This window comes from Drosophila serrata, unplaced genomic scaffold, assembly GCF_035046125.1.
Source record: "Drosophila serrata isolate PLE 108 unplaced genomic scaffold, ASM3504612v1 contig_217, whole genome shotgun sequence".
Taxonomy (NCBI): domain Eukaryota; kingdom Metazoa; phylum Arthropoda; class Insecta; order Diptera; family Drosophilidae; genus Drosophila; species Drosophila serrata.
This window is the reverse complement of record NW_028257115.1, coordinates 3385390-3398016: the sequence shown is the minus strand read 5'-3', so window position 1 is coordinate 3398016 and position 12627 is coordinate 3385390. Positions and strand designations below refer to the sequence as shown.

At 36.8% G+C, this 12627-nt stretch overlaps 2 protein-coding genes across 3 annotated transcripts in view; one reads left to right on the top strand and one right to left on the bottom strand.

The window, feature by feature from the left end:
• bab2 (bric a brac 2) overlaps positions 1–2468 on the bottom strand; it is a 32713-nt gene extending 30245 nt beyond the window's left edge. For both annotated transcript variants that reach the window (XM_020945769.2, XM_086829779.1), the window contains exon 1: positions 2130–2468. The gene's annotated coding sequence lies outside the window, so the exon portion shown is untranslated. The remainder of the gene's footprint in view (positions 1–2129) is intronic.
• Positions 2469–3921: 1453 nt separating this feature from the next.
• mwh (multiple wing hairs) overlaps positions 3922–12627 on the top strand; it is a 56493-nt gene continuing 47787 nt past the window's right edge. The window contains exon 1 of the mRNA XM_086829762.1: positions 3922–3950. The gene's annotated coding sequence lies outside the window, so the exon portion shown is untranslated. The remainder of the gene's footprint in view (positions 3951–12627) is intronic.

Sequence of the window (12627 nt, the reverse complement as noted above, 5' to 3'; positions counted from 1 at the left end):
AAGGGGTGGAAAAGTTTCCGCAGCTGTCATAAAATTTAATTATATTTATTATTATTGTTATTATAATTCTTCTTCTTCTTTGCTACTTTTTATGTTTATTATTATTTCATTCCAATTAAATCTTGTGGCTGTAGCCACGGACTCGTCGTCGTCGTCGTCGACTGTTATTATTATTATTTTTGTTTATTTTATTGTTGTTCCCGGAGAGAGAGCGTAAGAGAGAGAAAGAGGAGTCATCGTCGAGGGAGCCAAGCCTCAGTTTTTCCTCCTCCTCCTCCCCCCTTTGAAGAACATTTTCTCGTGGCAGCTTTTCCTCCACTCTCCGCCCTTTTTTTTTTTTGGCAACTTTTGGTTTATTGTTATGGCCGCGCTCTGCCTTTTGTTATTCCTTTTATTTATTCATGTTTGTTGCTGTTATCGTCGTTGCTGTTGCTGCCTCCATTCGCATTAAATTTGATGCTTCTTTGGAAAAAGTCAGTCTCAAATAAATAAATAACTAAATTGCCTAAAATGCACAAAAACAAATTCACAAAAAAACTGAAAATCAAATCGAATTCGGACTAAAACTGGAGTGTATTTTTTTGTTGTTTTCGGAAATCATTTCATCGTTTTCTTGATCTCTCATAGTTTGCCAATTGCTTGGGCACTTCCTGTTTCCTCGTCATATTTTTTTACTTTTGATTAATTATTTATAACGAGCGCAGCTGTTAAACAACCAAAAAAAAGCATACTAAAGGGAAATAAACAACAACGAAATGAGAGCCACTTTTGTGCACAGAACCAAAAGTATTTATATTCATAAATATATAGAGAATATTGTATTTATTCTTGCTTGAATTAATAATTATAAGTTAAACTTTTATTTATCGTTCATCAGTAGTAATTGAAATAGTTTCTTTGGTCCTAGAAAATAACTACTTTTATATTAATATTAATATTTAATTGAAAGTTTACTAGCAACTGAAAGTTATCTATCTTTCTCAGTTAAATTGTAGTTACTTTAGTTACAAATATTTAAGCCTTATTATTTTTATAGTTTCTTTAATAAAGATATCGTTTTTGGCCATTTAAAATCACTAGATACTTGAGAAAATATTAGAAAATTGAATTCTTGATTTTTGAAATAGAAATAATATCACAATTAAATACTGTTCGAGTTCGGAATAGATTTTTTATGGAATGAAGTTAATTTTAAATCAAATATATTACAAATTAAATTTCTCAAACCAGTATTAAATAATAACTTTAGTTAAAGAATAATATTTTAAACAAATATAAAACATTTCCAGTGCAATACTTTGACTTCAACCAGTTATTTTTCCCTGTGTTCCCTCTGTATTTATTTATTATTATTTTTGTATTTATTTATTTAATTTCGTCTCGAGGTTGTGGATCCTTCGAAGCTCGCACACACACACACACACACACACAAAAGCACTCACACAGAGAGGGTGGGAGGAAGGGAGGGAGGATTGGGAGGAGGTTGGGGTGTTGCTGGGTGAATTTTCAGACAACGAGGCACATTTATATATTGTATATTGTATTTATTTATTAACGCTTATTTATTATTTATGCAGCAAGTAATAAATTACACAGGCGGCAGGGCTTCGTTGTTGTTTCTACTGCTGCTACTGCTGCTGTGCCAGAGTTTTCTGTGAGTTTTCTCTGGGTTCTCTCCTTTGCGGAAAATGTTTACAAACTGTTTTTGGCGCGTGCCACCCACACGGTGGGCCGCCACTTCGGAAGCAACTCGCAAAAGTTGCTCCTTGGCGTAAGTTTTCTTCTTAATTCCTGTGCGCCCAAAAGACGAGGCAGCAAGCTGCTGCTAGCAGCAACTGTGGCAGCAACATCGTGGCAGCAGCAGCAACACCATAGCTTTTTACGACCTTTCGGTGGGTGGGATTGTGTTATAAATTAATAAATTACAATTTCTTTGGGTGGAACGCAAAATGCGCGGACTGGATAATTTATATATAGTATATATATACATATACACGGGTATACTATTTCTATAAGGTTGGAAAATCGGAGGAAAATCGATTTTCGTGCAGCGCCAATTAAATGCAACCTGCTCAGGCATTTGTCGTAAATAATACCACTCTATATAATTATCTTTAATAATCACGTACACTTTTTGCTTTGGGTCTCCTTCGAACACACACACTCTCACACACTCAGCAGCTGCTTTCTTTTCGGTTTCTCCTGTTTCTCACTGTGTGTGCTTTTAATTTTTGTGTTAATTATGAATATTAATGCAACTTTTGGTGTTTATTTTTCTATTTTTTTGTTCACTGCATGCAACACATGCTACTCTTGTTGTTGTTGTTGCCTCTCACTAGTCACTTGTTGTTGCTGCGCTTCAGTTCTGCTTGTTGTTGTTGCTCGAGGAGTGTTTTTTTTTTGTTCTTTGTTTTTGCCGTGAAAACAAACGTGCACACACGACGAAAGTAAAATATCTACTGATTCACTAAGCACTGAAACTCACGGCACTCATGAATGAAACTCGAGACCGCTCTGTCTGCGTCTCAGTCGGCGTCGACAGCGCTCGGCGAGTGGAGAGCGTTTTCGTGTTCGCTCGGAGGGGTAGGAAAACGGCGAGAGCGTCGGTGAGAGAAAGCGCCGGTCGGTTTTCCGGTTATTCGAGGCGAATTCGTTAAGAGTAAGCAAAAGTGGGTTCTCTTAAGAAGGGAGATCCAGAGTAAATATAAAATAAAAAAAGTATGAGATATTTGGGTTTTTGAAACAGCAAATCGAAAATGTTTAAAAAATGAATATTAGAAATTTGTATGATAAATAAGTAAAAAAAAAGTATTTTTTTAATAAATTCATGAAAAATAATAATAGAAAATCGTACGTTTCAGAATATATTAGAGTTTTCTTAATAAACTGATAAGATTTTAAATCGATCCATTTAGGTTTGTTTTTAATATTTGTATCTTAAATACGAATGAATGCTGCGATCCCTTGATTGATCTTTTTTTTTTTTTAAAAGAAAATAAAATAGAATATAAAATGATTATCGCTAACATAATTATTATAACAGGAAATACTACTAAGATTAACAAAGGATTAATTAAGAAAACTCAAAATAAAGAAATTATAGTTTTAGGCCAATAAATTAGTTGTTAGTTTCCTCAGATCTTTATCTCTGAAAAGTTAAGTTAAATTTTTTATTACATTCTTAATGTTTTTTCTTTTCCAACTTCTATTTTTATTCTGGCATAAGTAAATAACTTTTAGTTTTAAATCAGCTTTGAAATATTTTAAAAATTAAAGTTTTAAGAAGTATAATATATGTGACTTTTTAAAGAGAAAATAAAAAACAGAAGCAACAGAAACATCGATTTGGATCGATTTTTATACCCTTCCAAGGGTATTATAATTTTAGTCATAAGCTTTTAACGTAGTGAAAGAGTCATTTCCGACCCTATAAATCATATATATTCTTAATCAGCATCAACAGCTGAATCGATCTAGCTATCTTTGGAAGAACAATTTTTTTCGAAATTTTTTCAAAATTTTATAAGGGGTTACATCGTCAAAATTAACAAAAATTTTGATAAAAATTTAATTTTTCTTAAATTTTATATTGAGTATGCAAATTTGTTAACCCAATTAAAACTAACAAAGAAAAGCTCTCCGAATGAAAATAAATGCTTTTTTGGCAGAGTTATGAGATTTTAAAACTTTAAATTGTCAACAAAAATTGTCAAAGAAAAATATAGATAAATATCATTCAAAAAAATATTTTAATATTAATAATAATATATTTTAAATATTTTAGGCTTAGTTATGATCGGCTTCCGATATGATCCTATAATTTATTATCTTCGGCATCCCGAAGTTAGTTTCCTTTCTTGTTTATATACAAATTTCAATAACTTATATAATATGTTACCTATATTTTATCTTTTACTTTCAGATAATACAACAACTTTATGTATACTATGGTGAGTTTTCAAGAATCTTTAACATATTATTATTAAAGTAATACATAAATATTATAATACTGTTAAGATCTGCAACCAAGATAAGCTCTGAGATATTTTTGCTGTGATATAACATTTTTTCTGGACCCGAACAAGTTTCTTAAACCATTTCCCCGTCCTTTCTCATCTGTAAAGAATGGGCATTCAATCAAAATCATCTATATTTCACCCAACTCATCCCATAAATAAACCAAATAAACCCACCCTGAGGAAGAATCGAAGAAAAATAAAGAAAAATCGCGAAACAAGAAAAGTCAAGTAAAATATAAAGCCTAAAAACTCAAAAATCGGTGACGACTTGAAGAGATTGAAGAAGAAGCAGTAGCAGCAGCAGAAGCTGCAACAGCCAACTTGCAACAGCAACAAAAGCGCTGCAAGAAAGAGAGATGCTGACCAATGTCCGGCAAGAAAATGTTGCCAATAGTTGTTGCCAACCCTCTGGCGGCAGCTCCTTCAACCGTTGTTGTTGGCTTTGGCCCAAAACTATGGCAAAAAGAGCAGAGAAAAACGTTGCTCGCCACTTGGCCACGCCCCCAAAGTTGGCCACAAAGCCAGCGTTGCATGGGAGTGAGTGAGCCAGCAAGTTAGGTGCTCCCCCCTCAAACACACACACAAACGTGCACCCATTTGGGGCCAAAGAGAAAGAAAGAGAGAGAGAGAGAGAGAGAGAGTGAGTGAGTGGAGAGGGAGAAGCAACAACAAAAAAATAACGTGAGCCCCAACGAAACGAACGAACGGGAAACGAAGCTTCGGGTGTACTCTCTTCTATGCTGCTTCTTCTCCTTGGAGGAGGCAACGAAAAGAGCAAAAGAGCACACACAAAAGCCGAAAGGGGGAGAAGATAAAAAGGCAACAAAAAAAAACCTTAGGTGGGGGAGAACAACTGGAGGAGAAGAAAAGGAGGCAAAGACGCAGGCAAGTGCAGTTTTGCATTATTGTTGTTGTTCTCCGGCTGACGTCACTTGGTAGGCGGCGCTACGAACGCATTTTTAATATTTCGGCTCTCTTCTTGTCATTGCTTTTGTTGTTGTTGTTGTACTTGTTGTTGTTCTTGTTGTTGTTGTTGGGACACGCACCTCCGTTGTGGCAATTGTTGTTGCTAGTTGACACGTGTGCGCAACCAATAACAACAACTAAAATAAATCCCTCTCCGTTTCAACGAGTGTACATATGTGTGTGTGCGTAGGATTTAGTATATTTTGCATATTTTATTCCATTTGCCTCTCTCTTTTTTGTGACCTTTTTTGCGCTCGTGCTTTGGGAAACGAGCCTCCGCAATGCTTCGTGCTCGACGCCGATTGGCCCGACCGCTTGAAATATATATATATATATCTTATAGATATATATATATTTGAGTTTGGGGCCACATGAAATACTTTTATCTATATATATATATATATATTCTGCATATATAAATCGAGGGGCGTATATATGGGTAAAAAAGCGTATCGCATCGCAAATGATTCTCTTGGCGAATCACTGACACGATTGCTTTTCTACATATTCTTCTTTGTGTTTTTGAGCTTTCTTGTGTCATTTCTTTTATTCCAAGGATCTATATATCTTGAGATGCGTTTATTTTGTTATATTTTTATTGGAAAAATGTTGGGGCTACTAGGCGTATGATTTATATTTTCAAATGTCGCCAGGTAATATTTTTTTCGTCTCTTTTAAAGAATTTCGCACATTTTTTATTATAGTTCGTAAAATATAAATTACATATTTTATTTATCATATTTAATAGAAATTATTTATCATATTATTTAAATGTTTTTATTTCCAATACAAACATTACGTATACGCTGCAACCGCCATAGATGTGAAACCATTTTGAATGACAGCCAAAAGTATGCAATAAAAATTTTACAAAATGCTGCAACCATGTTTATCATTTTTGCAGCTTGTAAGGGTGTGAAGGAGTCATTTCCGACCCTATAAATCATATATATTCTTGATCAGCATCACCAGGCGAATCGATCTAGACATGTCTGGGAGAAAATAAAAATTTTAAACTTTTTCCCAATTTTTAAGGGTTACATCGTTAAAATTTCCAAAAATTGATAAAAATTTTTAATTTTTATAAAATTTAAATTGAATATGCAGTTCTCTTGACCTAATAAAAAATAGCTTTAGAAAGCTTTCAGAGTTAAAATTAATGCATTTTTGGCTAAGTTATGAGATTTTTAAACTTTGATTTGTTTTAAAAATTGTTCAATAAAAATAACTATAACTACCGAATATTTTAAGCTTAGCTATGATCGCTTTTTGTTTCCATTCTATAATTAAATGGCAAACTGTTAAAGTATAAAAGCCTAAGCTTCCCGAAGTTAGTTTCCTTTCTTGTTGTTTATTATTAAATATAGTAAATATATATACGATCATTTGTCAAGTCAATACCCACCCAAAAAATTCCTTAAACCCGCCTAAATTCTGCGATCTCAGTTTAAAGAATCAATTGATTTCAATCAAAGTCTAGCATTTCCTCACCTTCAATGGTAGATCCTTCCCAACTCCTTCCTAGTCCTTCGCTTTTCACCTAATATTTGGACAGGCAGCGAAAAATGCGACGGCGCTTTCGTGGCGGAAATGAAGGCCCTTTCCGCTTGACAAGTCCGAAGATGGCGACCAGAGTGCAGTTGTGTACAAAAAAAAAAAAAAGAAATACATACAACGGAAAATCGGAAAACTAACCGGTCCGCTGGGAAAGGAAACTAGCGCGCTTCCGTGCAGCAGCGATGAGGAAATTCAAAGTGAAATTATCGGAGCAGCGTGAAGAAAGCGTGTGGAGTAACAGGTTCGGGGGCAGTGGTCTGGAAACCACGTTAAAGGACATCCGCTGGCAAAGTGAAAGAGTTCAAATTGAAAAAAAAAAAACCGAAAAAGAAAAAGAATACTCCAGACCATCACACACTTACGGCCAAAAGAGAAAGCGATGGCCAAAGAAATGGCGACAGGAAATGGCCAAAGCCACTGAAAGCCGGTTCATCGATATTAACTTTGTCGATATTGGAAATGCTCTTTTGAAAAAGGGAAGCAGTTCCCTAAAATATAAATATTTCAAAATTGAAATAGGGAGGAAACTGAGATTTTTCACGATTTTTAAAATGATTTTCGAATAATTTTTTGTCAATTAAAGTTTGAGACTTTATTTAGATGCTCTAAGTTCTTTGTATGCTTCAGTGAGTGTACTCTATAGATCCTTGAACTTGTATCCATAGGTCCTATAACATTTTTTTAAGATTTGTGAATCCACTGAAGCTCCCTTCGAAAGAGTAAAAAAAATCCTAATGAAAATAGAAGTAAAGAGGTCCCTCTCTGTATACTAGTGTCGCCTGCAGGACTATGAAAAAAGTGACTGGTAGCGGAAAAGGATGTCGGAGAATGCCTAGAAAGCCTAGCGCCTTTCTGTGACCATCCGTAGAAGTGGCAAAAAAAGGGAAAACTCTTGTACTCTGCCAGTTTTTCCCAGCTTCTGTCTAAGGCTTCTTGAAGGCTCTTCAAGCTTTTCAAGCTCTCCAAGCCAGATATTCAAATCAAGGACAAACTGAATAATAAAAGTAGCAAAAGAATAGGAACCTTATAGGTGTCGTTGAAAAAATACGAACTAGGATACAATCGGCCTTAAAGAAAATAAAAATCTATGATGTAACAGCTTAGCTATTTTTCCTAATTTTCATTATTTTTAAAGTTATGTTAATTAGCTTCCATAACTTTATTTAAAATCATTCATATGCTTTTCATTACTTCATAGAAACCCCTACAAAATGTGGGATTTTCTAAATGGAAACTGTAGAACTTTGCAATCTTCCATTTTAAGAGCCTGCTTAGCGATGCAATCCTGCAGCTTGCATATGTTTTCCGCTGCTCCTTTGCTCCTTTTTCCACTTCAATCTCAGGGATTTTCTGCTGGTGGCCACTGCGGCTAAGGCTGCTTAAAGTGTGGATCACGCAAAACCAACGAGCGACGCAGGATAAAAAAAAAAAAGGGAAAAACTGGAAAATGAGACTGCCGGACACCGCAACTATGGAGGGAGGGAATCCTGGAGAGGAGAAACCGCCGGCGGAGGGGCAACAAAAGAAGTGGCCACATCAGCAGCAGCAGCAGCAGCAGCGGGAGCCACCCCACCGAGTCCCCTGGAGGTCCTTCGTCGGCCTCGGTCAATTGGGTAGCCACCCGCCTCGTCCTTTTTTTTTTGCAGAAAATTGCGCATACGCGACGTCGTCGCTCCTCATCCTCGGAGGAAAGGAAAGGCCTGCAACGGAGGCGGTTTCTCTGCCGTTTTATTTTCCCCGACTTTGGGAGCCTGGCAAACGTGCGCCAGCTAACAAAAGAGTTTCTAATGATTTTTGCGCCATGTTTGTTGTTGCCAGCGGTACACTGCAATAGTGGTTATTATTAAAATACAAAACAGAAAATGTTTTAAAAAATATTCGATACTGAGGAAAGAAGAGATAAATAACTTAGGAAAGCCGAATTTAATGTAACCATGCAAGTTTAAAAATCTCATAAATACGCCAAAAGGGCATTCATTTTAATTCGGAAAGCGGTCCCATGTTAGTTTTTATCAGGTTAATAAATCTGCATACCGAGTTTAAGATTAAAAAAAAATTCAAATTTTTTTCTCTTTTTGAAAATTTTAACGATGTAACGATGTAAGAAATGTTGAAACAAATTCGAAAATTTTTTTTTTCAACAGGGCATGGCTAGATCGATTCAGCTTTTGATGCTGATCAAGAATATATATAATTTATGGCTGAAATTATAATACCCAGAAAGGGTATAACATAACGATCGTATTTGTAACACAAATTTTAAAGGGGATTTACTTACTAGGATAAACTAAATAAAGAGAACAACCTCTTTCATTCTCTCTTATTTAAAATATGTATAAAGTATAAATATGAATTTAATTAATTTTAATAAATTGTAGGACTATCTTTGAAATTGTTTCGTGAAAATTCTGTTTTATTTTCCGTGTTTTCTTGCGGTGCCCATTGTTGTCCTTGTTGTCGTTGTTGGCGGTGCCTGGAGAGGACACGGAAATGAAAATCGAAAGAATTGTTGACCAGGCCTCTTTGTCTACACCTCCATTGCCGCCTTTTGGGGGGCCCATGCAAATGCAAATAAATTCAATCGATAGCCAGGTCCAAGTTGCCATTGCCATTGCCACTGACCGCCACCTTCGTCTCCGCACCGCCAGAAAACTTCTCCCCAAACCTTTGGGCCATCCATGCGTCTGCTGCATTGTTTGGCTTATTGCGGGGCTCTGAGTTTTCCTGGAGGGAGGAAAAACCAGTGGGTGGGGCATACTGTGAACCTCCTCGAAGAGTTTCCGCTCGCGAATCCTATTATTTAGAAAAGCAGAGAGAGGAAGAGAAAGAGAGAGCACCCACCGAACCATCCAGTTCAGTTCTAAGCTGCGAAATGAAAATCCCTCTTCTTGGGAAATGGGGAAAATGGGTAAAAGTGGTGGAGACACATGCTCAAGCCTAAAACCAACACAGAGAGTTAGACGCATCGCGCTGCCTCTGTCTGTTTTCTCGTTCTCATTCTAGAAATTTTCCATGCGATTTGCAAGCGCAACATTTCCACCAAAAATCCAAAAGCAAACAGACGCAGTTCACTCGCAGAAAATTTGAAGGATAATGTCGAGGGTTTTAGAAGTTTCTCTTAGTGCTGAAAAATTAATACAGAAAATAGAAGTTATTATACAACATATTTTAAAATGTTTACAACTATTTAGTAGTTAAAATAAATGGAGCTTGAACCTCGAAGGTTTCTTGAAGAGTCACCTACATTAATTATTGATAGATTTATACCAAAACTATTTTCTTGTGGTGTTCTGCAGGCGAAAAAAAATAGGATTTTCAGCCAACATTTTTCCCAGCATTTCTTTTGGGAGAAATCGAAAATTGGTTGGGGCATGGGGCGTTCCTCAAGCGGAAACGCAATTTCCAGGCCTCCAAAAGACAACAAACAGAAATTTGTTTGTGCCAAAGAACATTGGAGAGCCTGCTCCACGAGACCAAAAACAGCAAAACAGGTAAATGAGGAGGGAGGAGAGAGGTAACCAAAGGTGAGGACGTACCTCCTCTGGGATGCACCTGCCTTTTTGGTTTTTCACTGTTTGATTATGCGTTGGCTTTCCTCATTTGGCCAATGGCCAGTTTATCATCAGCATTCTGTTTATCGAAGACGCTTGGCATTTATTCTGTTTTATAAAAGACTGAGGAGAGGCCCGACCAAACTTAAATTTAGCCAACTTCGGGACCGCAGAGATGTCTTCAACGAGTTCTCATTAAAAGAGCATTTAACACAGTCTTTGGTGGGTAGTATGGGAAGGATTCAAATTGGGGTGAACAAAAAAAAGGGTGAGGAAATGGCCAAGTGGTTTTGGGAAGCCGCAAAGGACCAACAAGTGGCTTATTGTTGCTGCGAATCACAATGCCACACTTTTGCGGAAGTCATAATCCGTGTGTTCTAACACATATAAATCTGCTTTCGAGCTCATCTTCTACAAAAAAAAGTGACTAAAAAACAAAGGGAAAAGTGTGAAAAATATTATGTAATAGAAGAACATTAAATACCCTTTCGAAGTAATTAATTATAAGTATTTAATAATTAATTTATTTAGAGAAGTGATTAGTTTTTCTTTCTTAAAACTCAAATGAACTCTTAAAAACTTAAAGAAGAGATCTTTATTTTAATCCTTCGACTCTTATTCTTACTAGAATTCATAGATGGTTTTATTCATTTTATAATACTTTTAATTACACATCGAATTTTCATCTATTTCATCTCATAGTTTATCCCTCATTACAATACTTATTCCACCGAAAAAAAACAAAATATCCTTTAAAATTAATTGTTTCCTGAAGTTCATTAGCTAAGGGTATCAAGGGTATAAACCAAATCACAAAGCCAGCACATTTTTCAGCTCCGTTAGCTGCTCTTTTGCAACCCCACTCTCGTCCTGCAAAAGTCCAAAGGACGAGAGACCCAAAAGGCATCCCAAGCTCGTCAGCGTGTCACCCAGACAGTTCTGGTGGGCAAAAAACCAAGCCAGACTCCGCGTTATTGTTAAATATATATATGTATATATATATAGAAAAAGATTTGCCAGTTTTTACTCCATTCACTTCTGCCTGTCCTTAGAATGAACTCCTTGCAAAATATATTCACACACACACACACAGAGACAGAGATTCCGGGTAAAAAATGTAGGAATTTGTGTGCGTGAAAAATATAAAAAACTCTTTGCTGTCGTTTGTCGAGGTTGCAGCTGAGTGGCTCCGCGATTGCCCCCTGGGTCCAAAACTCCACACCAGATCTGTGGCACGCGTCAACGAGGCGACAGAAAAGGGAAATGCACCTAAAGAAAATTAATAGTTGGAAGATATTTTAAAGAAATGGGAGTTACTGAAACCCTAAGTTGTGTTTTACAGAGAATTAATTACAAGTTAAACTTACAGAAGGATTTTAATGATTTATATATATTTACACCAAGTTACCAAGTTTGTTATAAAGGTAAATCCTTGAGACCTTCAACTTGTTTCTCTCAGTGCTTGGCACTTCCTTTGGTGTTGGCTTTGCCAGTGGCTTTTGGGGTCTGGAGAGCCGCAGGAATCCCGTGCTGGCATCTCGCGCTTAAGTGTTATTTGTCTACGCTTACGTGGCGCGACCCAAAAAGGATGCAGGGGAAGTGTGTTTTTGGGGATGTCCTGGGCGTGTTCGGGTAATTGTGCCGCTCACATATATATACGTATACGTATGTATGTGTGAATTAAATGTGCCGTAAAGGATCCCAATTTTCCGGTCACTTAACCGAAAACCAGCAAATGTGCCGCAAAAGCAGAGGACAGAACACTGTTCATGTTTGCCATTGGCCATGGGTTTTGTTGTTTTAAGGTCAGCCAGAGTCCTTCTTTGACTCCTTGTACTCCCCATCCAAATTCAGCATCTTTGGTCATATAATTTACTTATCCTCGGTGCTCTCACATGACAATTTAATTGCTGACATAATGTCAAACATGGGCAGCAGGACATCCGCTCACCGGTCAGCCCTTGGGCAAATGTTATCCTTTGCGGTTAACACATTTTGCACTTTTGTACCCCAACGAAAGGCAAACAATGTTTTTAATATAAACAAAGTAAAACAAATTAGCGAGGAGAGAGTGAAAAAATAGAGCCACATGCAAGGACCAAGGACCGAGGTCTAGAATGTGTGAAATAGCTTTTATTTTATTACATTATCCTTGCCTTGCCCGACACATTATTATTATGCGGTCAGCATAAAAAAGTTTACATATATTTATGCAGCAGCAAAAAAAGGACATCCTGTCCTGTTTTTCCTAGGTAAATGTGTGTGTGGACAATTGTTTTGACTTAATTTACATGCCCGGGCCAAGGATCATCAGCGCTTGGTGTTAAAGGACCCAACGTGTGCGGCTAATTACCAACACACGGAGCAAGCCAAAGAGCAAGGATACGGTGTCCTTGCTTTCGGCCAAAACGCACATTAACGACAAGTGGAGAAATGGAAGGGGATGGAAGGGATGTGTGGAGGAGAGGAGGGACCAATGATGTCGGACTGTTGCCGCAGTTAATTAGGAAATTAAATTGAGTAAAGTGCTTGAG